Below are 23,904 nucleotides of genomic sequence, written 5' to 3'. Positions count from 1 at the left end.
ACAACAATTTCTATATGATTTTTTAAAGAGGTATTTATTTTTTTGAAAGTCTCAGTTACACAGGAAGGGAGGGAGGGAGGGAGAGAGAGAGAGAATCCTCCATCCACCTGTTAACTCCCCAGATGGTTGCAATGGCTGGGGCTGGGCCAGGCTGAAGCCAGGAACCAGGAGCGTCTTTCAGATCTCTGCCATGGGTTGCAGGGGCCATCTTCTGCTCCTCTCCAGGTGCATTAGCTTGGAGCTAGATCTGAAGTCGAGCATCTGGGACACGAACTGGCAACTATATGGGATGCTGGTGTCATAGGCAGTGATTTAACCTGCTATACCACGCCAGCCTTTCAGTTTTTCATTTCTAACCTATCAGTGTGCTTATATTTAACATGGGTTCCTTGTATACAGCATATAGTTGTCCTTGCTTTTTTGATATTCTTACCTTCTTTGTTTTAATTAGAATATTTATTTCATTCAGAGTGTGATTTTTAAAAAAGATTTATTTATTTATTTATTTGAAAGTTAGAGTTACACAGAGAGAGAAGAGATGCAGAGAGAGAGGTCTTCCATCCACTGTCTTCCAATTGGCTGCAAAGGCTGGAGCTGCACTGATCCAAAGCCAGGAGCCAGGAGCTGCTGCTGCTGCTGCTGCTTCTTCTTCTTCTTCTTCTTCTTCTTCTTCTTCTTCTTCTTCTTCTTCTTTTTTTACAGGCAGAGTGGATAGTGAGAGAGAGAGACAAAGAGAAAGGTCTTCCTTTGCCATTGGTTCACCCCCCTCTAATGGCCGCCGTGGCCGGCGGGCTGCGGCCGCGCACCGTGCTGATCCGAAGGCAGGAGCCAGTTACTTATCCTGGTCTCCCATGGGGTGCAGGGCCCAAGCACTTGGCCATCCTCCACTGCACTCCCTGGCCACAGCAGAGAGCTGGCCTGGAAGAGGGGCAACCGGGACAGAATCTGGCGCCTCCACCGGGACTAGAACCCGGTGTGCTGGCGCCACAGGCAGAGGATTAGCCTATTGAGCTGTGGCGCCGGCCATCCAGGAGCTTCTTTTGAGTCTCCCATGCAGGTGCAGGGGCTCAAGGACTTGGCCATCTTGTATTGCTTTCCCAGGCCACAGCAGAGAGCTGGATCGAAAGTGGAACAGCTGGGACTCGAACTGGCACCCGTATGAGATGCCAGCACTGCAGGTGGCAATTTTACCCGCTTTGCCACAGCGCCAGCCCTGAGTATGATTATTGAAATGTTTGCATTAAAACGTTAAAATCTGTTATCTTCTAGCTGTTTTCAATTTATTCTGTTACTTGTTTCTTTTGCCCTCTGTTTCTGCCTTCTCATGGCTTAAGTGAGCCCTCCTTATTATTCCATTTCTCTCTATTATTAACTTACCATTCATAACTTTTTTTGTTTGAGTAGTTGCTTTAGAGTGTAAAGTATACATCTTTATTGAGTTTGAGACTTCTTTTATATGGAAGTATATTCTCAATTCCATCCTTATATCCTATATGTTATATATTTTATACTTTCTGCCATACATTTTACTTGTATGTATGTGATAAAAATATAATACATTGCTACTAATTTTTGCTTTATACAATCATTTTTCTTTCTAAGCAATTAAAAATAGGGAGAAAAAACTCATTTATGTATTCCATTTCCAGCGCTCTTCACTTCTGTCTTCAAATTTCTGCTGTCATATTTCTTGCATCTGATGAACTTTATTTACTATTTCATATAGTTTGGATCTGCTGGCAATGACTTCTCTGTTTTGTTTTGTATGAGAATTACCATGTCTCACTCATTTTGAAAAACGTTTTCATTGGACCTAGAATTCTGAGTGAATAGATTTTTAAAAATTTTTTATTTATTTTTTTTTCTTTCAGCACTTTTAAAATACCACTCCATTGACTTCTGGCTTCAGATTCCTCCTAAGAGAATATGATTCTTTCTTTTTAAAAAAGATTTATTTACTTATTTGAAATAGCTTGATTCTTTCTTTTTAAAAAAGATTTATTTATTTATTTGAAATAGCTAGAGAGAGAGAAAGGAGGGGGGAGAGAGAAAGAGAGAGAGGGAGGGAGGGAGGGAGGGAGGGAGGGAGGGAGGGAGAGAGAGAAATCTTTCATCTGCTGCTTCGTTCTCCAAATGGCTGTGACACCCAGGGTGAGCCATGCCAAAGCCTGGAGCCTGGAGCCTCATCCAGGTCTCCCAAGTGGATGCAGGGGTCCAGGGACTTGGGCTATCTTCTTCTTTTTTTAAAGAAAGCTTTTATTTAATGAATACGAATTTCATAGGTACAGCTTAGGAATATAGTAGCTCTTCCCCCCATACCCGCCCTTCCTCACCCTCTCGCATCCCACCTCCTACTCCCTCTCCCATCCCATTCTTATTAAGATTTGTTTTTAATTAACTTTATGTACAGAAGACCAACTCTATACTAAGTAAAGATTTCCACAGTTTGCACCCACACAGACACACGAAGTATAAAGTACTAGTTGAAAACAAGTTTTACAGTTAATTCTCATAGTACAACACATTAAGGACAGAGATCCTACATGGGGAGCAAGTGCACAATGACTTCTGTTGTTGATTTAACAATTGACACTGTTATTTATGACGTCAGTAATCACTCGAGGCTCTTGACATGAGCTGCCTAGGCTATGGAAGGCTTTTGAATCAACAAACTCTGTCAGTATTTAGACAAGGCCATAATCAAAGTGGAAGTTCTTTCCTCCCTTCAGAGAAAAGTACATTCTTCTTTGATGGCCCCTTCTTTCCACTGGGGTCTCACAGAGATCTTTTATGCAGAACCATTTTTGCCACTATGTTTTGTCTTTCCATGCCTGAAATATGCTCATGGGATTTTCAGTCAGATCTGAATGCCTTAGGGGCTGATTCTGAGGTCAGAGTGCTGGTTAGGGTATTTGTCATTCTATGAGTCTGCTGTGTGGCCAGCTTCCCATGTTGGAACATTCTCTCCTTTATAATTCTATGTATTGTTATTACCAAACACTTGGTTCTATTCATGTGATCCCTTTGATACTTAATCCTATCTATATGATAAATTAAACACTTAATATGATCACTTTAACATATAAGATAGAATTAGTACCACACAGCTTAATGGGATTTGGAGTCCCATGGCAAGTTTTTAACTTTACCCTTAGGGGTAAGTCCGTGGGAATGCGTACCGAACTGTGCAGCTCCTTCCTCTCTTATTCCCACTCATATTTTTTACTATCTATTTTCAATTGGATTTATACACCTATGAATAATTCTATGTTAAGTAAAGAGTTTGACCAATGGTATTAAGTAGAAGAAGAACATAATAAAAAAATAAGCTGTTCCTCGACAATAAAAGACAAGGGCTATAGAAGTCATTGCTTCTCATAGTGTCAATTTCATTTCTACATGTTTCCTTTTAGGTGCTCTGTTAGTTGTCATAGATCAGGAAGGACATATGGTATTTGTCCCTTTGGGACTGGCTTATTTCACTCAGCATGATGTTTTCCAGATTCCTCCATTTTGTTGCAAAGGACAAGATTTCTTTTTTTTTATTGCTGTATAGTATTCTATAGAGTACATACCCCATAATTTCTTTATCCAGTCTTCTGCTGATGGGCATTTAGGTTGATTCCATGTCTTAGCTATTGTGAATTGAGCTGCAATAAACATTTAGGTACAGACAGCTCGTTTGTTTGCCAATTTAATTTCCTTTGGGTAAATTCTGAGGAGTGGGATGGCTAGGTCATGTGGTAGGGCTATATTCAGATTTCTAAGGAATCTCCAAACTGACTTCCACAGTGGCTTTACAGTTTGCATTCCCACCAACAGTGGATTAGTGTGCCTTTTCCCCCACATCCTCGCCAGCAGCTGTTGTTGGTAGATTTCTGTATGTGAGCCATTCTAACTGGTGTGAGGTGAAACCTCACTGTGGTTTTGATTTGCATTTCCCTGATGGCTAGTGATCCTGAACATTATTTCATGTGTCTGTTGGCCCTTTGGATTTCCTTTTTTGAAAAATATCTGTTTAAGACCATGGTTGTGCCATCTTCTGATGCTTTCCCAGGCCATCAGCAGGAAACAGGATTGGAAGTGGGACAGCTGGAGCTAGAACCAGTGCCCATATGGGATACTGGTACTGCAGGGTGCAGCTTCACACTCTGAGCCACAGCACAGGCCCTGAGAGTCTGTTCCTTGCAGCCTTTTCTCCCTCCCTCCTCTCCCCAACATTTGTTGGTCACTCCACCACACCTGTAAACCTGATGAACAGTTGCCCATAGATTTAGAGATTTCTTTGCAAACTCAGGTCCTTTATGGTTATGTTTATTTGGTGAGTTGATCCCTATATTATTATGAAGTGAATTCTTAATTTTCTTTGCTTTGAAATCTATATTGTCTCATACTGTTGTATTTTAATTATTTAATTTTAATTTTTTCAGTGTTCCACCCTTAAAGTAGTTTTCTTACCAACTATGGTTGATCTTGCTTTTTATTAAAAAAATCTAACCTGACAATCTTTTTCATTTGGGTTAGGTCATTCATATTTAATATGCTTATTAATATTATCAATTTTCAATCTACTACCTTACTATTTGTTTCATTTGTTCTGTTTTCTTTTTTGTCTTTCCTGTTTTGGATTATTTCTTAGGATTCCATTTAATCTACTTTGGGGCTGTACCTTTTTATGTTTGTTTTTTATTACAGTGATTGCACTAGGCCTTTAGTTTAACTTAGAAGAGTATACTTCCATTTACCCTATTACAGAGTTTGTACTGCTGTTTGTACAACATATGTTATACACCCCGCACTACCTTTTGCCAGTTATCTTTTAAAAGGAAAAATGTGGGGCCGGCATGTGATGTAGTGAGTTAAGGACTACTTGGGACACATACATGCTTTGTGAGAGTTCCTGGGATGTAGTCTAAGTTCCTCCATTTCCAATACAATGTCCTACTAATGTGCTCCCTGGGAATGCAGAAGAAGATAATCCAATTTCTTGGGCCCTGCCACCCACATGGGAGAAGCATATGGGGTTCCAGGCTCCTGGCTTCTGCCTGGTCCAGCCCTGGATATTACAGGCATTTAAGAACTGAACCAGCAGATGGAAGATCTCCCTCTTTTTTCTGCCCTTCTCTCTCTGCAATTGTGTCTTTTAAATAAATAAATACTTTTTGAAAAATAGGAAAATCTTTTTAATTGACCATTAAAGTTACAATATCCAGTGCTCTTTGTTTCTTGCTGTACATTCTTGTCTCTGTCTGATACTACTTTGTGGTATTTGGCAAATTTTAAGTGTTGAATTTCCATTTTTAAGTTTATTTGTTTATAAATATTTGAAAGGCAGAGAGAGAGAGAGAGAGAGATCTTTTATCCACTGGTTCACTCCCCAAATGCATATGATAGCCAGGACTGGGCAGAAGCCATCAGCCAGGAACTCCATCTGGGTCTCTCAGGTGGGTAGCAGGGATACAAGTACTTGTGCCACCATATGCTGCCTTCCCAGATGCATTAGCAGGAAACTGGATGTTAAGTGGAGGTGGAAACTTGAATAAGCTACCACTGTGCCGCAACGTCTGCCCCTCAGGTTTTCATTTTAAAAAAAATATTTATTTTATTTATTTGAAATACAGAATGATAGAGGGAGAGACAGAGACAGAATCTTCTATCCACTGTTTTCATTTTTATTCATTTCCAGATATTTTCTAATTTCATTTGTGATTTATTTGTAACTTAGGTGTTATTTAGAAGTGTGGGGCCGGCGCCGCGGCTCACTAGGCTAATCCTCCGCCTAGTGGCGCCGGCACACCGGGTTCTAGTCCCAGTTGGGGCGCCGGATTCTGTCCCGGTTGCCCCTCTTCCAGGCCAGCTCTCTGCTGTGGCCAGGGAGTGCAGTGGAGGATGGCCCAGGTGCTTGGGCCCTGCACCCCATGGGAGACCAGGAAAAGCACCTGGCTCCTGGCTCCTGCCATCGGATCAGCGCGGTGCGCCTGCTGCAGCGCGCCCGCCGCGGCAGCCATTGGAGGGTGAACCAACGGCAAAGGAAGACCTTTCTCTCTGTCTCTCTCTCTCACTGTCCACTCTGCCTGTCAAAAAAAAAAAAAAAAAAAGAAGTGTGTTACTTAATATCCAAATATTTGGCTCCAAATGTCAGTGGTCCCAAGAGTGAACCAGCGGATGAAGACCTCTCTCTCTCTCCTCTCTCTCTCTCTCTCTCTCTCTGCCTCTCTGTGTAACTCTGCCTTTCAAATAAATAAATAGATCTTAAAAAAGAAATTGTAGCATTCTATACTTTCTATATTTGCTATTTTGTAGACTCTTTTCTTAATAATTTATTTTGGAATTGATCCACATCAGCACATAGAGATATTTCTGATTATTTTTAAACAATTTCATAGTATTGCCCTGTGTGGAACTACCATGAGAGCCTTTTTCTTGTTTCCAGTCTATAAACAATACTGCGTTGAATACCTTTGTATATATTGGTCTTTGTGGTCATGTGTTATTATGTTTGCAAAAATAAATTCTTAGAAGTGGAATTGCTGAGTCAAAGCGCATTTGAATGTAAAATGTCAACAGATATGAAACTACTGTCTTAGGTGGATATAATTTTCACTCTCAGGAATTGTGCATGAAAGTGCTTAGTCCCCTGTACCCTATTCAGTCAAGTGTATTATCAGGTCTTTTGATCTTTGCGAAGTTGACAGGTGATAAATGGTATCTTGTTTTAATTGAATTTCTTAATGAGTCATGCTGAGTATCCTTTCATATGTAAAAGGCATCTGTATTTCTCTTTCTAGAAAATTACCTTAAATGCAACCTAAATTTCAAATCCTTCCTTAGGTCTATTTTGGGGGCAATTTTGTTGATATTCCTGTCAATCCTTAGACTTTTAAAAATGATTTTATTATTTATTTTATTTGAAAGGCAGAGTTACAGAGAAGCTGAGGCAGAGAGAGAGAGAGAGTTCTTCATCCTCTGGTTCACTCCCCAAATGGCTGCAGCGGTTGGAACTATGCTGATCTGAGGCCAGGAGCCACGAGCTTCTTCCAGGTCTCCAACACAGGTGCAGGAGCCCAAGGACTTGGGCATCTTCCACTGCTTTCCCAGGCCATAGCAGAGAGCGAGATGGGAAGTGGAGCAGCCAGGACTTGAGCTGGTGCCCATATGGAATGCTGGCACTGCAGGTGGCAGCTTTACCCAATATGCAACAGTGCCAGCCCCAATCCTTAGACTTTTATCTCAGTCTTTACATTGATATTGATTAGTCAGTATAGGGGCCGGCACTGTGGTGTAGCAAGTTAAGCTTCCACCTGCAGTGCCAGCATCCCATATGGGCGCTAGTTCAAGTCCTGGCTGCTCCACTTCTGATCCAGCTCTCTGCTATGGCCTGGGAAAGCAGTGGAAGATGGCCCAAGTTCTTGGGTCCCTGCCCCCATGTGGGAGACCTGGAAGAAGTTCCTGGCTCCTGGCTTCAGATCAGCACAGTTCCAGCCATTGTGGCCAACTGGGGAGTGAACCAGAGGATGGAAGACCTCTCTCTCTGCCTCTCCTCTCTGTGTGTAACTCTGACTTTCAAATAAATAAATAAATCTTTAAAAGAAGTCAATATATTCAGATGTTTCAAAAATTTAAAATACACATTAAGAAATCTCACTTTCATCTCTGTGTTCATGTACCCCTTCACCTTCACCCGTCAAGTAACAATTTTATTAGTTTTCCCCTCCACCCTTCCAGCATTTATTTATGTAAATACAAAGAAATACATATATAATTCCTCATTCATTCATTCATTCATTCATATACGATAGCTTACTCTACTCGGTATGACATTTTGTTCTTATGCAGTTAGACTCACAGAGCAGGGGTTACTGGGTCTTTGAATATATATATATTTAGTCAATGTTACTGAATATTCCATTTTACATTCCTACCAGCAATGTAAAACAGAATTGTTTTACAGTTGTTTTGTGTTGACACGCATTGGGATTTTATCATCTAATCAGTGAGAAATGATATTTCTATGTAATTTTAGTTTTCAGTTCTTTTATTCAAAAGGAGTTTGAACATTTCTTTATATATATTCATTTTCCATTGTTGGTCTTTTCCTATTTTTCGGAGGTACTTATCCTTTGTCATTTGTGCTTTGACTTATTTTATTTTCTGTGTGTGTGCAAAATTTTTTTGTCAATTTATTTTTTTTCTATCATAATTGAAATCCTTGGTATATCTCTCCCTGAGTCAGTTTTGGCAAATTATATTTTCCTTTGGGACTTTTTTAAAAGATTTATTTGAAGGTCAGAGTTACACAGAGATGAGAGGCAGAGAGAGAGAGAGAGAGAGAGAGAGAGAGAGGTCTTCCATCCTCTGGTTCACTCCCCAATTGGCCACAACAGCTGGAGCTGAGACAATCAGAATCCAGGATCCAGGAGTCTCTTCTGGGTCTCCCATGGAAGTACAGGGACCCAAGCACTTGGGCCATATTCTGCTTTCCCAGACCATAGCAGAGAGCTGGATCAGAAGTGGAGCAGCTGGGACTCGAACCAGCGCCCATATGGCATACGGGCATTGCAGACAGCAGCTTTACCCACTACACCACAGTGCTGGCCCCGGCAAATTATATTTTCCTAGAAAAACATCTATTTGACCCTGATTATCAGTTCTTCTACCTATAATTTTTTTTACTCTTTCCTGGTCATTATGCTTTTCTGCTCTGTCCCCTTTTCTTCCATTGATTTGATTTTTTTTGTTTTCTGTATTTATTGAGTTTTATTTTTCCAGCATACCCCACTTCTTGTTTGTTCTAATTTTAAAAAGGTTTTGAATCCTTCAGTTGTCCTTTTATATTTATTAATTCTTGTCTTCTACTTTGATGTATTTTAGCTGTGAAGAAACTTGCACTGACCACAGAGTCCATATCAGTGTTGTAGCAGTCAGGGTTTTAATTTGAAAGCAGGCTGCTCCTGACTGATTTAAGCAGAAGAGATGCTCACAGAATGTTAAGAGGGTTATAGAGCTAGCTTTGAGGTTAAACAGCCAGGAAAAAACACCCCAGACCACAACTTAGAATGAGTGCTGGTGAGCAGCCTGCTATCACTACTGCCTCCCTGTTCCTTCCCTCTGTGTCAAAATGGGTGGGACGAAATAATGGCACTTTTCTCTAATATTGTCACAAGACTACATGAGTCTGTAAGACTGTGAATTAGAAAAAGACTGATAAATTTATGTGAAATCTATAGGACATCAGCTTGATTGGGATGGTATCCATTTTCCTACTGTTTCCTGGACAGGGGAATTAGTATTCATGTGAATGCAGCAGAAGGGAAACATACGAGAAGATTTTACAGAAATAATTAATGGAATGTGTTGATTGCTTAATTGTAAGGTGTGTGTGTGTGTGTGTGAGAGAGAGAGAGAGAGAGAGAGGAAGAAAAAAAGATTTTGAGCTTGACAGGAGTGTGGATGTTAGCCATGTGACTGACCAACGCCATTTGTTATCTGGACACTTCCAGCGACAGGAAACCAGTTACACAACGGATCATGTGATAACTGCGACTGTGAGAAACTGCTCATGGTGTTACCTCTTTAGAATATGCCGGACACATGAAATTCTTTTTGCTTTGGATGTGGCAGGTTTTTGAGTTCTCCACGTAGTCCTGTATGTCTCTTCTGAACTCCTCCAGACTGCGACTGTGTTTAGGGAGGAGGAGAGGAGAGAAGGATGGTCACTCCTCATCTGCACACTGTGCTCCTGACAAGGCAGCTGCACATTCCATTAGCTTTGTTCTGGCAGCCACACTACACCGTTGACTCACCCTGAGCTTCCTGTCAATGAACTTAGTTTTCCTCTGTGCTTTTCTAAGTTATCTTTTCTCCAGTCCATTCTTGTGCTCTTGGTGTTTTGTTTAAATAATAATGGAAGGAACAGGAGCTTATATTATTATTGTTAATTTTCTTCTTCTTTTTGTAATTGGTCCTTCATGCTGGTCCATCAAGATCTTTTTGGACACTGATTATATTATGTAGGTGCTGTGAGAGGGAGCATGGGAGAAAAGACCTAGTTTCAAGGCAAATCTGTGATACTGATATGTTAGGCTGGAGCACATTGGGTTTTAAATAACTGTGGGACATGCAGAAACCCTTGGCAAAATTTTTTTCAGAGCTCAGCAGAGGGAACTGGGCATGACATGGAGTTTTTGTGATCACTGGGATGTAGGTAGCAATTGAATTCATGGAGGTGGATGAGATTATCCAAGGAGGCTGTGAGTAATAAAAAGGAAAAGTAGCTAGGACAGAGTTCTAGGAGAGACCCACAGTTAGAGAGTAAAGAGGAAAAGCCACAGCAAAGCTGTGAGAGATAAGAAGAGAACTACAGAGAGCCATGGGAGGATGTGCTCCTCTCCCCGACCTTGCTTCCAACAGCTGTCACCTGCAGCTGCCATTTGAGAGACAGCTCTTGGCCTACTAGAGACATTTTTGCTTACACTTCAGGGAGCTGAAAGCTTCTGGGGATTTGCAGGCCCCACCCCTTAATCAGAGCCTCTGAAATAGGAACACACCTGCAATCTTCAGGAGCACTGGGCTTGGCTGGAATAAATGAGGTCAGTGTGGTGATGGGAGGGGGTGGAGATCTTGTGCAGAGCCTTGTAGGGTTTTTTTTTTTCCTAAGACAGAGAGAGAAGCACTGCAGGGTTCTGAGCACAGAAATGGTTTGACATGAATTGTAACATGATCACTCTGGCAGCTGTAGTGACTTTAGGGACTAGGGGCTGCAAGTTGGGGGGCTACTGCAGTGACCCAGGTGAGAGGCAATGGCAGCTCCAACCAGGGAAGGGGCAGTGGGAGGGATGCTTTCTGAAGATAGAGCCAGCAGAATTTTCTGATGGATTGGTTATTCTGTGTGAGAGAAAGAAAAGAATCACAAATTCCAGGTGTTTTGGCCTGAACACTGAGAAGCTACCTTCTGGAAAGATGCACTGTGAATATTAACTGCTCAGTTTCTTCAAAATGTGCTTGTATTATGGACTTGTCATCTTTCCTCTTCATTTCACTCAGAGTTGTAAATGGATTAAGGGAAATAAAACTTGAAGCAGCCTAACAATTGAAAGCATTGAGACTTCCCAGGAACAGTATGTGTGTGTTTTGCTCATGTGTACCATAATTTATCCAACCATTGATTGATGTTTAGCTTCTTCCTGGTTTCTACCATTATAAAAATGACATTAGCATCCACTATGCACATATTTGAATTTTTTTTTACAATGTTACAGTCAAAGAAATCTTTTTTTTTTTTTGACAGGCAGAGTGGACAGTGAGAGAGAGAGAGACAGAGAGAAAGGTCTTCCTTTGCCGTTGGTTCACCCTCCAATGGCCGCCGCGGCCGGCGCACCGCGCTAATCCGATGGCAGGAGCCAGGTACTTCTCCTGGTCTCCCATGGGGTGCAGGGCCCAAGGACTTGGGCCATCCTCCACTGCCTTCCCGGGCCACAGCAGAGAGCTGGCCTGGAAGAGGGGCAACCGGGACAGAATCCGGCGCCCTGACCGGGATTAGAACCCGGTGTGCCGGCGCCGCAAGGCGGAGGATTAGCCTAGTGAGCCGCGTCGCCGGCCTAGAAATCTTGTTTTTAACTAGCAATGCTTAGGTATATGGTTTGGGGCCATTTCTGTTTATTTTTCTATGAAATGCTTAATCATGTCTTTTACCAATTTTCTTTTTCTATGAGATATTCTTTACTTTTAGTAAAGTCAATCTTAAAAGCTACTCTTACAATTTTTCTTGACTGGTTTGGCATCTCAAAATTATTCTCATGCAATAACTAAGCATACAAAATGAAAGGAAAATCTTTTTATAGTCTTGGAGTGGGGAAACTCTCCATATTTGTGGACATTTCCCCCACTTCAGTCAGGCTGGGTATGCCCAAAGCATGCTGGGAAGCCCTGGCTGGGGTGGCTCCAGATCTGCCCTCTCTGTAGACAAGGGCGGTGTTGGAGTGGAAACAGGGATCAAAGTTAGCTTCCTGCCCTTGCAGAGCAGCCCCTCTGTTTACTTGTCTGTCTTGCTGCCTGACCTATCTGCCTGCGAGCACAGGGGCTGTACTGCAGACTCGCTCAGCACTCTCTCCCCAGGACCTGGAGCAAACGACGTCAAAGGAGGGCTTCTTTCTCTTGTAGGTCATGCTCAATCCCTGCAAACACACTGTCCTCCTGCCAAGTAGGGCCTCAGAAGAACGTCCCTCTGACCTGCAGAGTGTGGGGGCGAAACCCTTCCCATCCTGCCCTCCCAGCCCTGGACTTCCCACTTTGACAACATGTGTAACTATTGTGTGACTCACTCAGATCTGGAGCCCCAGTGCTTTGCAAAACCCTTCACTGGAGACACTGTAGCCAACTAATTCAGTTGAGCTTGCCTTCTTGGCAGATAAGAATGGTATCTTGCTGTACACCTAGATGCAGCCCTTGCTACTTTACCAAAAGGCAGCTGCAGTGAAATGACAGTGAGGCCCCCGAAAGGGGGGGGGCAGATGCCTCTTTTTTTGTAGTTATTTCAGTTCATCATCACTGAGTCATGACTTCCTGTCAGAGGTTTCCAGTCCTGGCAGTACTTGGTTCCTATTTCACAAGAAGCTAGCCTGTTATGTTGTGGCTTTCAGTGCTGACAAGAACTTGGTGGTTTGGGGTCTTAGGCCACGAGAACGGTGTAATTATAAATTGAACTGAGGTTTAAATAGCAATTTAACTGCCCCCCCCAACCCCGTGAGCCAGATTTTCACACCAAATGAGGATGCTAATATCACCTTGTCAAAAAGAAAGGTGCGTGATGCAAACTCCTAGCCTCCACAGTGCTTTCCTAACAGAATCTTGACTCCGAAAGCTTTACTATTTGGTCTGTTTTGAACCTTTAGGAACAAATAAAAGCCATGCTCTTGAAACTATTTGTATTTTGACTCAGAAAAAGATGCAGACTTCTTCAATGCATTGTATGAAGTTATGTGACTTTGGTGCAAAATCAGATAAGCAGATTATAGTATAAAAATAAAACTATAGATCAATCCCATTATATATATACACACATATAAAATATATATGAGAAATGAATTCCAGATGTGTCATATTTAACTGTAAAGAAAAGGACAGAACATATTACTAGAAGAGAACATTGTAGAATCTCAATCTAATCTTGGGGTGGAAAAACTGAAGGAAGTGATTTGGATTTTTGCTTTGTGAAAATGGAGCATTTGGGGGCTGGTGTTGTGGCATACCAGATTAGGCCACCATCTGCAGTGCTGGCACTCCATATGGGCCCCCAGTTCGAGTTCCAGCTGCTCCAATCCCAATCCGGCTCTCTGCTAATATGCCTAGGAAAACAGCAGAAGATGGCCCAAATGCTTGGGCCCCTGCACCCATGTCGGAGACTTGGAAGAAACTTCTGGCTCCTGGCTTCTGCATAGCCTGGCCTGGACATTGTGGCCATGTGGGGAGTAAACAAGCAGATGGAAGATCTCTCTCTCTCTCTCTTTTTCTGTGTCTCTCTTCCTTTACCTCCCCTTTCTCTCTCCCTCTCTGTCTCTCTCTCTGTAACTCTGATTTTCAAATAAATAAATATTTTTAAAATGGAACATTTTTATTTATTCATTCATCCAGTCGGTCCTTCAGCAAATATTTAGTGAGCCTCTCCTGTATTCTGAGCACTACATATTTTGAGTACTTCAAAAATAACATAACCTTATAAGGCACATGACAAAATGTGAAATTTTTTTTGTGTACCATGCTTAACAAGCAAAGAGTTCACATCCTTCACCTCTATGGATAATCCTTGTCAGTCATTAGAAAAAGATAAGCATCACAATTGAAAAGCATCAGACAATCTTGTTTGGCCTATGTGACTGCCAGAACTTAAAAACAGGTTTCTGAGAAAGTAATGCGAGAGATTCCAGAGTACCTGTTTGAGTAACTTTCCTCCTTGAAAGTCATTAGGAGGAATGAAAGGAATCTAAAATTGAGAAGGAAAATCCAGCCAACTTATGGAAAAACCCTACATTATATATCCCATTTCCCCTTGCAGATGGCACACTTTTGCTAGAATAAGAGAAGGATTTCTGAAAGATTCCAATGAAAAACCCTGATCTTGGAGAAAGACTGTGGCATGGGGCAATTCTTTGTCCTGGAGGAGAGAGGTAATGATGGAAGAAGAGGCTAAATATGTGCATCTGGGACAGGGAGTGAGGGTAGGGACCAGGCAGCACATAGATGAAATTGAAAGTAAGGCTGGTTAGTTTCCTTGCACCTGAGCATGCCTGTTGATATATTCTGGATCAGTGCTTATTGATTTACTCAGCCAAAGTTTTCTAAATCCTGACTTGCACATGTGTTCTTGGGAGGAAAGGAAGGACATTTGGGTCAACAGCAAAGAAGCCAAGGGATTTTGCCTGGAATCATAAACAAGAAAGGTTTCTTCCTTCTAGAAGATGTGCTTTGAGCCAAGTGAGTAATGAAATCAAGTTGAAATTGAGAAACATTGTTTTCCTCCCCAAGTACCTGGGGATAAGCGTGCAAACAGGCGCCTATGATGAGACAGGAGCTACAGTAGACACTGGTGCCATGTGATCAGTCTCCTGGGCAGAACAGCTTCTGTTGTTTCATGGTTATGTGTTGGCCAGAGACTCAAAGTGATTTTGGCAGCTTCCTCCAGTCAAAGGAGTATTTCATAGTGATGAACCATCGACCCTATAGAAATCCAAGTACGGCTGCAGCTGGCTGCTGGGTTTCCACTGGCCCTGAAGTGTTGGCATCCCTTTCAGGACAGATCATTCCTTCAGCTGTCATCCCTTTTCTTCCCTCCCACCAGAATCACAAGCAACACTTAGGTGTTTGAAACATAGCCATCTCTATTTTTTTCAATATTGTCATAGCTTCTTTAAGAAAATGTGAATCTTAAATCCAGGCAGAATTTATTTTGATTATATGTAGAGTGAGATCAAGATTCATTCGACATGATTTACTGAGCCTTACTTAGGTATAGGCACTGTGGGGACATTTGAGAAGGATTTCCCTTGATATCAAACCTCAGATACCTTATATCTAATAACACAAGAGACCAGATTTTCTCTCAAGGCTTTCCAAATTCATGTATTTTAGGGAAAAATGGGAGGACCTCTTGCTATACTATGAGCTCATTTTTACAAAATGGTGCTGTGTTTTTCTCCTCTCCTGCCAATTCTACTAACTCCTTTCTTTCTGGGAAACTAGGTTCCTTTCTGACTCCTCATGCACTGCCTCACTCTTCTAGCTCTAACCTACATAGCTCTAGTCTATTGGTGGGAGTAACTTGATATCTCACATGAACCAGGCTGAGTTCAAAACCACCTCTGCCCTATATTAGCTCACACTCTTAGGCTGGTTGTTTCACCTCTCTGCACCTCAGTTTCTGCGTATGTACAGAATGCTATAAAATAATATGTACCTTATGTAGGGTCTGTGGTTGGGGGGGATCAGATGATTCCATTTAATCCATCTAAAAGCACTTAGAGAATCTGTTAGTTACTGTCACTAATGCATATTTTGAAGGATCTGTCTTACTTCAAGAGACAGTCCCAGAAGCCCTCACACCTGTGCACTCAGCTTGGGCAGTAGGAGATATTCCTAGAATCCACCCAGGTGTGTAAAGTTAATAGTTTCTCATTTTTGTTGGGGCAAATAGATGTAAGATGGAATATTTTTTAAAAGTTTTTTTTTTATTTGAAAGGCAGGGTGAGAGTGAGGGTGAACGTGAGGGCGAGGGCGAGGGCGAGGGAGAGGGAGAGGGAGAGGGAGGGATACCATGTGCTGGTTCACTCTCCAAATGGCTACAGCAGCTGGAACTGGGACATGCCAAAGCCAGGAGCCTGGGACTCCATCCGTGTCTCCCATATGGGTGCAGGAACCCAAGGAATTGGGCCTTCTGCTGCTGCTTTTCCAAGATTATTAGCAGAAAATTGGATCAGAAGTATAGCAGTGGGGACTCAAACTGGTGCCCTTATGGGATGCCAGCATCGCAGGTGGCAGTTTCACTGACTACATCACAATGCCAGCCCCAAGATGGACCATTTTTAACCATTTGTAAGTATATAGTTCATTGGCATTAAATATCTTCCTGGTGCTGTGCAACTGTCACCACTCTTTTTTTTTTTAATTTGACAGGTAGAGTTATAGACAGTGAGAAAGAGAGAGACAGAAAGGTCTTCCTTCCGTTGGTTCGCCCCCTAAATGGCCGCTACAGCTAGCACTGTGCTAGTCTGAAGCCAGGAACCAAGTGCTTCTTCCTGGTCTCCCGTGCAAGTTCAGGGTCCCAAGCACTTGGGCCATCCTCTACTGCCCTCCCAGGCCACAGCAGAGAGCTGCACTGGAAGAGGAGCAGCCAGGACTAGAACCCGGCGCCCATATGGGATGCCAGCGCCACAGGCGGAAGATTAGCCAAGTGAGCCATGGCGCCAGCCCCTGTCACCACTCTTTATACCTAACACTTTGGTATAAGGGTGGTTTTAGAAAACTTCTCATGCCTTTGCAAGTGCCTCTGCTTACAGGAGCCTCCCCTCAAATATTTTGGTTGCTTGATCTCAGCTCTGTTGTTACTTCCTCTGTGCAGCTTTTTTGAATGTTCATCCAGACTTCATGACCTCCTTTGTGTTTCCATTGTGCTTTAGCCTCCTAGTCTATCACAGAACTTACTGGAGTTTAAAATAACTGTTTATTCCTGAGTTGGTTATACCCATTGTTCCAACCCACCGTTTTGCATCCTGATCACGCTACCCTAATGGATTGGTGACCCTGCCAGGTTTGTCACACCTGTAAATTTGATTATCTGATCTTAATGACCTCTTAAGTTCTGCCACACAAGAAATAATGAGAAGCTAGCCAGGACGTACAGTGGCACTCAGGTTAACGATGCACAAGGTCAGGTCCATGTCATGTAGTGTGTGTCTGTGCTTGAACACGACTGTCTTGGTACACTTATCTCTGCTGAACATTTTTTTTATTTTTAACTTTTATTTAATTAATATAAATTTCCAAAGTACAGCTTATGGATTACAATGGCTTCCCCCCATAACATCCCTCCCACCTGCAACCCTCCCCTTTCCCACTCCCTCTCCCCTTCCATTCACATCAAGATTCATTTTCGATTCTCTTTATATACAGAAGATCTGTTTAGCATACATTAAGTAAAGATTTCAACAGTTTGCACCCACATAGAAACACAAAGTGAAAAATGCTGTTTGAGTACTAGTTATAGCATTAAATCACAATGTACAGCACATTAAGGACAGAGATCCTACATGAGGAGTAAGTGCACAGTGACTCCTGTTGTTGACTTAACAAATTGACACTCTTGTTTATGGCATCAGTAATCACCCTAGGCTCTTGTCATGAGCTTCCAAGGCTATGGAAGCCCCCTGAGTTCACCGACTCTGATCATATTTAGACAAGGCCATGGTCAAAGTGGAAGTTCTGTCCTCCCTTCAGAGAAAGGTACCTCCTTCTTTGATGACCCGTTCTTTCCACTGGGATCTCACCCGTGGAGATCTTTCATTTAGGTTTTTTTTTTTTTTTTCAGAGTGTCTTGGCTTTCCATGCCTGAAATACTCTCATGGGCTTTTCAGCCGGATCCGCATGCCTTAAGGGCTGATTCTGAGGCCAGAGTGCTGTTTAGGACATCTGCCATTCTATGGGTCTGCTGTGTATCTCACTTCCCATGTTGGATTGTTCTCTCCCTTTTTTATTCTATCAGCTAGTATTTGCAGACACTAGTCTTGTTTATGGGATCCCTTTGGTTCTTAGTCCTATCATTACGATCAATTGTGAACAGAAATTGATCACTGGGACTAGTGAGATGGCATTGGTACATGCCACCTTGATGGGATTGAATTGAAATCCCCTGGTATGTTTCTAACTCTACCGTTTGAGGTAAGTCAGCTTGAGCATGTCCCAAATTGCACATCTCTTCCCTCTCTTATTCCCACTCTTATATTTAACAGCGATCACTTTTCAGTTAAGTTTCAGCACTTAAGAATCATTGTGTATTGATTACAGTATTCAACCAAAAGTATTAGGTAGAACAAACAAAAAAAATACTAAGAGGGATAACATATTAAGTTGTTCATCAACAGTCAGGGCAAGGGCTTATCAAGTCACTGTTTCTTATAGTGTTCATTTCACTTTAACAGGTTTCCTTTTTGGTGCTCAGTTAGTTGTCACCTATCAGGGAGAACATATGGTATTTGTCCCTTTGGGATTGGCTTATTTCACTCTCTGCTGAACATTTATGCTAAGGATTCTTCTTCCCAAAGAACATCCCACTACATAGAGACAGGGATTTTTTGCTTCTGTTGACAAGCCATGGAAGCAGATCCTGTGGGCCAGGCCATCTCCAGGACAATCACAGGAAGTTATTCCATGACTGGGACAAATCCCAACTCTGTCTGGCAGAGAGCAGAAGGTTACAGGCCATCAGGCTGAAGGGTCACCAGCTAGTGGCACTGAGCCAGGACAGAGAGGAGCAGTGTAACCTCTTGCCCTTTATGGTCCCTCTTGGCAAGGAAGCAGAAGGTGGAGGGAAAGGGTCCTCTTGAGTAAAGTTCAGCAGAAAATAGAATGATAACAAGAATCCTGTTTCTTCAGTGATTTTTCACCTTTTTAAACACCTAAATGCACCCCAAACTGCCTGAAGGTATCCATAGTGTAACTACTAGGAAGAGTACAGGAGCTCAGCTTAGAGAAACAGCTCTTAGGAGGTCACTAAAAATCTCATAGTTGTTACTGAATGCTTTCTTTTATTTCACGTTCCAGGATCACATCCAAGATTCCTGGGGACTTACAAATGGCAGTCGGTAACTCAGTTGTTAGGTTTTCTAAACACGAACATTTACTAAGAATGTCAATAGTAGTGCAAGAACAAGAAAAACACAGTAGGGGAAACTTGTTTAGAGTCAGAGGAACATGGATGAGGAAGGAAATGAAAAAGTCAGTAAATCAGACGAGAGCAAGTCTTATTCCTCTTTCTTTTTTTTTCTCCCTGTCTTCTAGACTCCAAAGAAGAATGTTTGTACATGAAGGGGATAAAAATAATCCACTTTTAGATGCAGAGCTAAATCTAGGGAAATAGCTTTTATAGTTCCCTGTGACAGAGCAGTCTTTGCTGAAAGTGCTCTAATACATGACTTTGAAGGTAGCAGGCTCTGTCACTCTGTTTTCTCCAGGTAGTTGCCAGAGAACTTCAGGGTATGGCAGGAGCATCCAGCTTGAAACCCTGCCTGGGGGAGTCATAAGCCATTTTGAAGGGTCACCAACCAACTTAAATGGGTGCATACCATATTCCTATGGTGGCTCTGTATTCTCTCTTATTTTTTCAATTCCTTTGGAAAGCCATGAGACTTGTGAGCCAATTAGCAAGTTACTTCATCTGTCTTAGTACCAGTTTCTTTTTCTGGAAAATTCTGATAGTAGCTGCCTTAACTACTTTCTAAGATTATGAATGCAAATTGATACACTCTTAAGGGAAAAAAAAAGCCGTAAGTGAAAGTTCATTTGCCCTTGTTCCACGCAGGGGACTCTGAGCCCTTGATAACACATTACATGGCAACAGTATCTGCCAATCACAAACCAGAAGCTTGTGGTTTAGCCTAGACTCCTTCCTCTCCCTCATGGCCCACATGCAGTTGGTGACTCAGTCCAACCAATTTTACCCCCAACTTGTCTTCCATCATTTGGTCACTGCCAACTCTCTAGCTTCATTGTCTGTCACTCCAGTCCATGTAGCACACTTGTGACAGCAGTTGGCTCGTTGTCCCACTGTGACCATTGTAAGAGAAAGGCCTGGGTGGTATTCATTGCACACATACCACGGTCCGCAGTAAGCATTTGACAGATGTTTTCCCACCTGAACATTCAGTCCATTTACATTTACATTTAAAGTAATTATGGATGCATTTGGGTTGAAACCAAGCATCTTACTTTGTGCTTTTTTATTTGTCCCACCTTTTCTAGATTTCTTTTTCTATAAATTTAAAATGCCTTTTAGAATAAGTATATTTTTATAAACACTATTTTGAAATCACTAGATTGGCAGGAAGTTGTAAAAAATGTCCAGGAGACCAGTGCACCCTTTCCTCAGTTCCCTGTGTCAGCTTCTTGCATGAATCTGGTTCAGTCTCATAACCAGATAATTATGTTGATACAATCAAAAAACTGTTGGTGGTGTCTCCTGCTGTACATGTACTTGTGTGTGTGTCTATGTGTGTATGTACATGCAAGTGTAACTCTGTAGTTTCCTCACTTGTGTAGACTCATATAACTACCCTCTTACAGTCACAGCAGCTTCACTCATTCAATGAACAACCATGCATTGAGTATATAGTATACACCAATACTATTAAAGATACAAGAGACCAAGACAGGTGACAATCCTGCCAACACAGAGTATGAAGTCTTGATCACAAGTTGGAGCTAGCAGCTGGTCATTGGCTGTAGCTTGGTTTCTCTGGCTCTGGCATTCTGCCGGAGACTCTGGATGCTCCCCAAACTAGTTCTTCCAGCTTTACACCTCTCTTCATACGTTATACGAAGAAATCCTCTATGACATCCATTCACCTTCATCTTGAAAGCTTTTCACAATTGGTTCTTAGAAACATTTTTTTTTCTTCTGGTTATCTTCTAATCTGAGGCATTTCCTGCAGCTTGGCCAATAAGACCACTGGAAAAGCAGCTCAAAAAGGAGATCAACACCTGTAAGTAATCAGAACCTTCAGAATGTGAACATTGAAATCCTGGAGCTCTAGATGCTCTCCATCAGGATGATATGGAGCACAGCCATGGGTTAGAAGGGGAACAGGCCCACACAATTTCTGTTGGCAGGTTAAATCAAAATCTGCCATTGCCAAAAAGACAGGATCAAAACCTGGAGTTCCAAATGCAGATAGATGTCAGTTTGCTCCCTCAGCCTGAGTTGGAAAAGCCTGGCAGTGGAGGCAGGTTGCTGACCCGTCCTGTGCACATGCAAAGGAAATGATTTCATAGCTTAGGGATTTCACCACTGCAGAAGGGGCAGGGGGCCAATTCCGCTGAAACAAAGGGACAGTAATCACTCTTGCCAGAAAAGCAGTTTAAGTCAGAGGTGTCTCTTTACAGCCTCAGAGACTTTCAGGATGTTTCTCAGTTCATTTCAGTGTCTTTCAACAATGAATACAATCCAGGCGGGCCACTTCAGTTTTATTGGATTGAATTCTGCAGCCAAAGAAGTGAAACTTGCTATAACCTAGCCAGGTTTATTTTACTGTGCACATGGAATTGAACACAGTAAATAAATAAGCCCATCTTATTAATTGATAAATGTTCATTGTAGATATGCTCTGGAAAGTTATTAGTGGATCACTGTCACATCCCAGTTTAATCCCAAACAACCCATTACAATTTCTAGATAAAGTACTTGCTAGTTTTGAGTGGAAAGATTGGTGGATGGCCTACATTCCTGCTTAGAGACCATGTTGATCTGGTTCACCGTTATACTTCCAAATTCCTAGCACATCAATTTGTGAAGAGTAAATACTGATGATTACATTTGTTATAAACTTACAAAAGTAATTATGCTTCTCAACAGCAGTGTTTTAAACTCAAATGTATGACATAGGGAAGCCATGTATGGAATTCGGTCATTCAAAAAGTATTTACTGAACCACTGTTCTGTGCACTGCTAGGCCCAGGGAATAAAGCAGTGATACAGACAAGGTTTTTGCTGCCCAGGAATTCGTCAACTGCCAAGAAACAAACAAGAAAAATATCAAGAAAGGTATCAAGATATGGTGGAGAATTAAATAAGGTGACATGGTAGAGAATGACTGTGGGGTTGGATACTTTAATTTGGGTGATCAGAAAAGGTCTCTCTGAAGAGGTGTTGATTACATTCAGGAAGCTGAGATCTGAATGACAGACATGCCAAGATCTGGCGAAAGAGGATCCTGAAAAGAAGGAACAAGTAGGGCAAAGGCTCCAAGATGGTGATGAGATTTTTATATATGCTCGGGAACAACAAGATGACCAGTATGGAAGAGCAAGAGAGTGGTTGCAATGGAATGGGAGAGATGGGAAGGGCCAATTTGTGTGAATTTCTAGGCTAAGCATTTTGCATTTTATGACTTAATGTATTGGGAGACCGTCAGGGACTGCTAACCAAGGTAGCAATTTATGATTGTCAAAGGTCCTTGACTTCTTTGTGAATTCATTGGGTGGGTAAGGGTGCTTGTTGAGAGTGGATGTGGGAAGACAAGAAGCTGTTTGAATTGCCCTTGCAAGAGACAATGGTGGCTTGGATGAGGCTGGTTATGGAGTGGGGTGGTGCATAGAGAGAAGTGGATTGATTTGAAATGTTTGGAGATTTGAATAGACAGAACTTACTAATTATTTGGATTTGGAGCATAGACGCAAGAATCACTCCAAAGATTTTGTGTTTAGAAAATGGATGGATGGTGGTCCCATTTACTGAGATATTGGAAGACTGGGAGAAGAGTGGGTTTGGAGTACATACAATCAAAAGCTTCATTTGGCCCTGTTAACTCTGACAGACTTCTTAGACATATAAGTGGGGATGTCAATAAGATGATTGATTATATGGGTGTGAAGTTCCTTGAAAGCATCCCAGTTGGAAAAATAATTTTGTAAATCATCATCAAATGAATAGTAGTTAAGGAAAATGAGACTGGATGAAGCCAGTGAAGGAGAGTGTGTTTAGTTCAGTAAGGGAAGGAGATCCAGAACAGTTTCTATGTGTGCATGTTTCTGATGAGAGAAGGTCCATGTATTTCAGGATGTCCTCTCAGGGGCTCATAGCCCTTAACACATAGAAATTCATTGCTAAAATAGTCCACTTTGAGGAGTGGGCATTTCACCTAACAGTTAAGATACCAATATCCCATATTGGAGTACTGGTTCAGTTCCTAACTCTGGCTCCTGACTCCAGCTTCCTGCTAGTGTAGACCCTAAGAAGCAGTGGTGATGGCTCAAGTAATTGGGTTCCTGCCACACATGTGGGAAACTTGGAATGAGTTCCTGGCTCCCGACCCATTCCCAGATGTTTGGGAAGTGAACCAGTGGATGGGAATCCTCTCTCTCTCCTTCCCTCCCTCCCTCAAATAAATAAATAATAAATTAAAACAATAGTCCACTTGAGACTGTTGTTCTGAGATAGATGTATTTCTCTCATTTTTTAAAAATATCTATTTTACTTATTTGAAAGGCAGAATGACAGAGAGATACAAGACAGGACTGGGCCAGGCTGAGGCTAGGAGCCTGGAACTCCATCTGGGTCTCCCACATGGGTGACAGGGTTCCAAGTAGTTGGACCATCTTCCAGGCTCAATAGCCGTCATTGCAAGCAGCAGATTAACCTGCTGTGCCACATACAGCTCCTCACCTATTTGAATAATAAGCGTATTTTGAGGTATAAACAGCAGGTTGAGAGGTGTTTCATGAAACAACTTTTGATCTCTATTTACCCGAGGCCTCAGACAAACTTGCTATCCAGAATGCTCTTCCTCATCACAGCACCATTACTTCTATCTCCTCATCATCGCTTTCCACCTCATCCTTTCTTATCACACTTTTAGTCGTCATCACTATCTGCAGAAGTACTTGTTAAAAATGCATATGGGAAAAATGCAGAGCCGTGGGCCCCAAGCCAGGCCTGGTGAATGAGGATCTCTGGAGGTGAGGTCCAAGAATGTGCATTTTTAACAGCTCCCTAGGTAATTCTAGCCACACACCCCCCACCCCTGCCTTTTATCTCTGTGCTTCAGATTTACCAATCACTTCTTCAGTGTCTAAGATGTTGTTATGTCCATCCAGTGCATTTTTCCATTTTTATTGTCTATCTCTGTCATTATGTACATGTTTTCC

General features: G+C 42.1%; 1 protein-coding gene across 5 annotated transcripts in view; it reads left to right on the top strand.

The window, feature by feature from the left end:
* The window catches only part of GAB3 (GRB2 associated binding protein 3), an 88,124-nt gene that overhangs the window by 4,464 nt on the left and 59,756 nt on the right, over positions 1–23,904 (top strand). The window contains exon 1 of one of the 5 annotated variants that reach the window (XM_089323683.1): positions 10,454–10,589. The exons of the other annotated variants lie outside the window; for them this stretch is intronic. The gene's annotated coding sequence lies outside the window, so the exon portion shown is untranslated. Of the gene's footprint in view, positions 1–10,453; positions 10,590–23,904 lie in introns of those variants that run through there. 5 annotated transcript variants of the gene reach the window in all.

The sequence above is a fragment of the Oryctolagus cuniculus genome, chromosome X (genome assembly GCF_051225735.1).
Source record: "Oryctolagus cuniculus isolate XC-2025 breed Fujian yellow rabbit chromosome X, ASM5122573v1, whole genome shotgun sequence".
In the NCBI taxonomy this organism is placed as follows: Eukaryota; Metazoa; Chordata; class Mammalia; order Lagomorpha; family Leporidae; genus Oryctolagus; species Oryctolagus cuniculus.
Note: the sequence above shows the minus strand (reverse complement) of the source record. Positions and strands in the feature narration are given on the sequence as shown.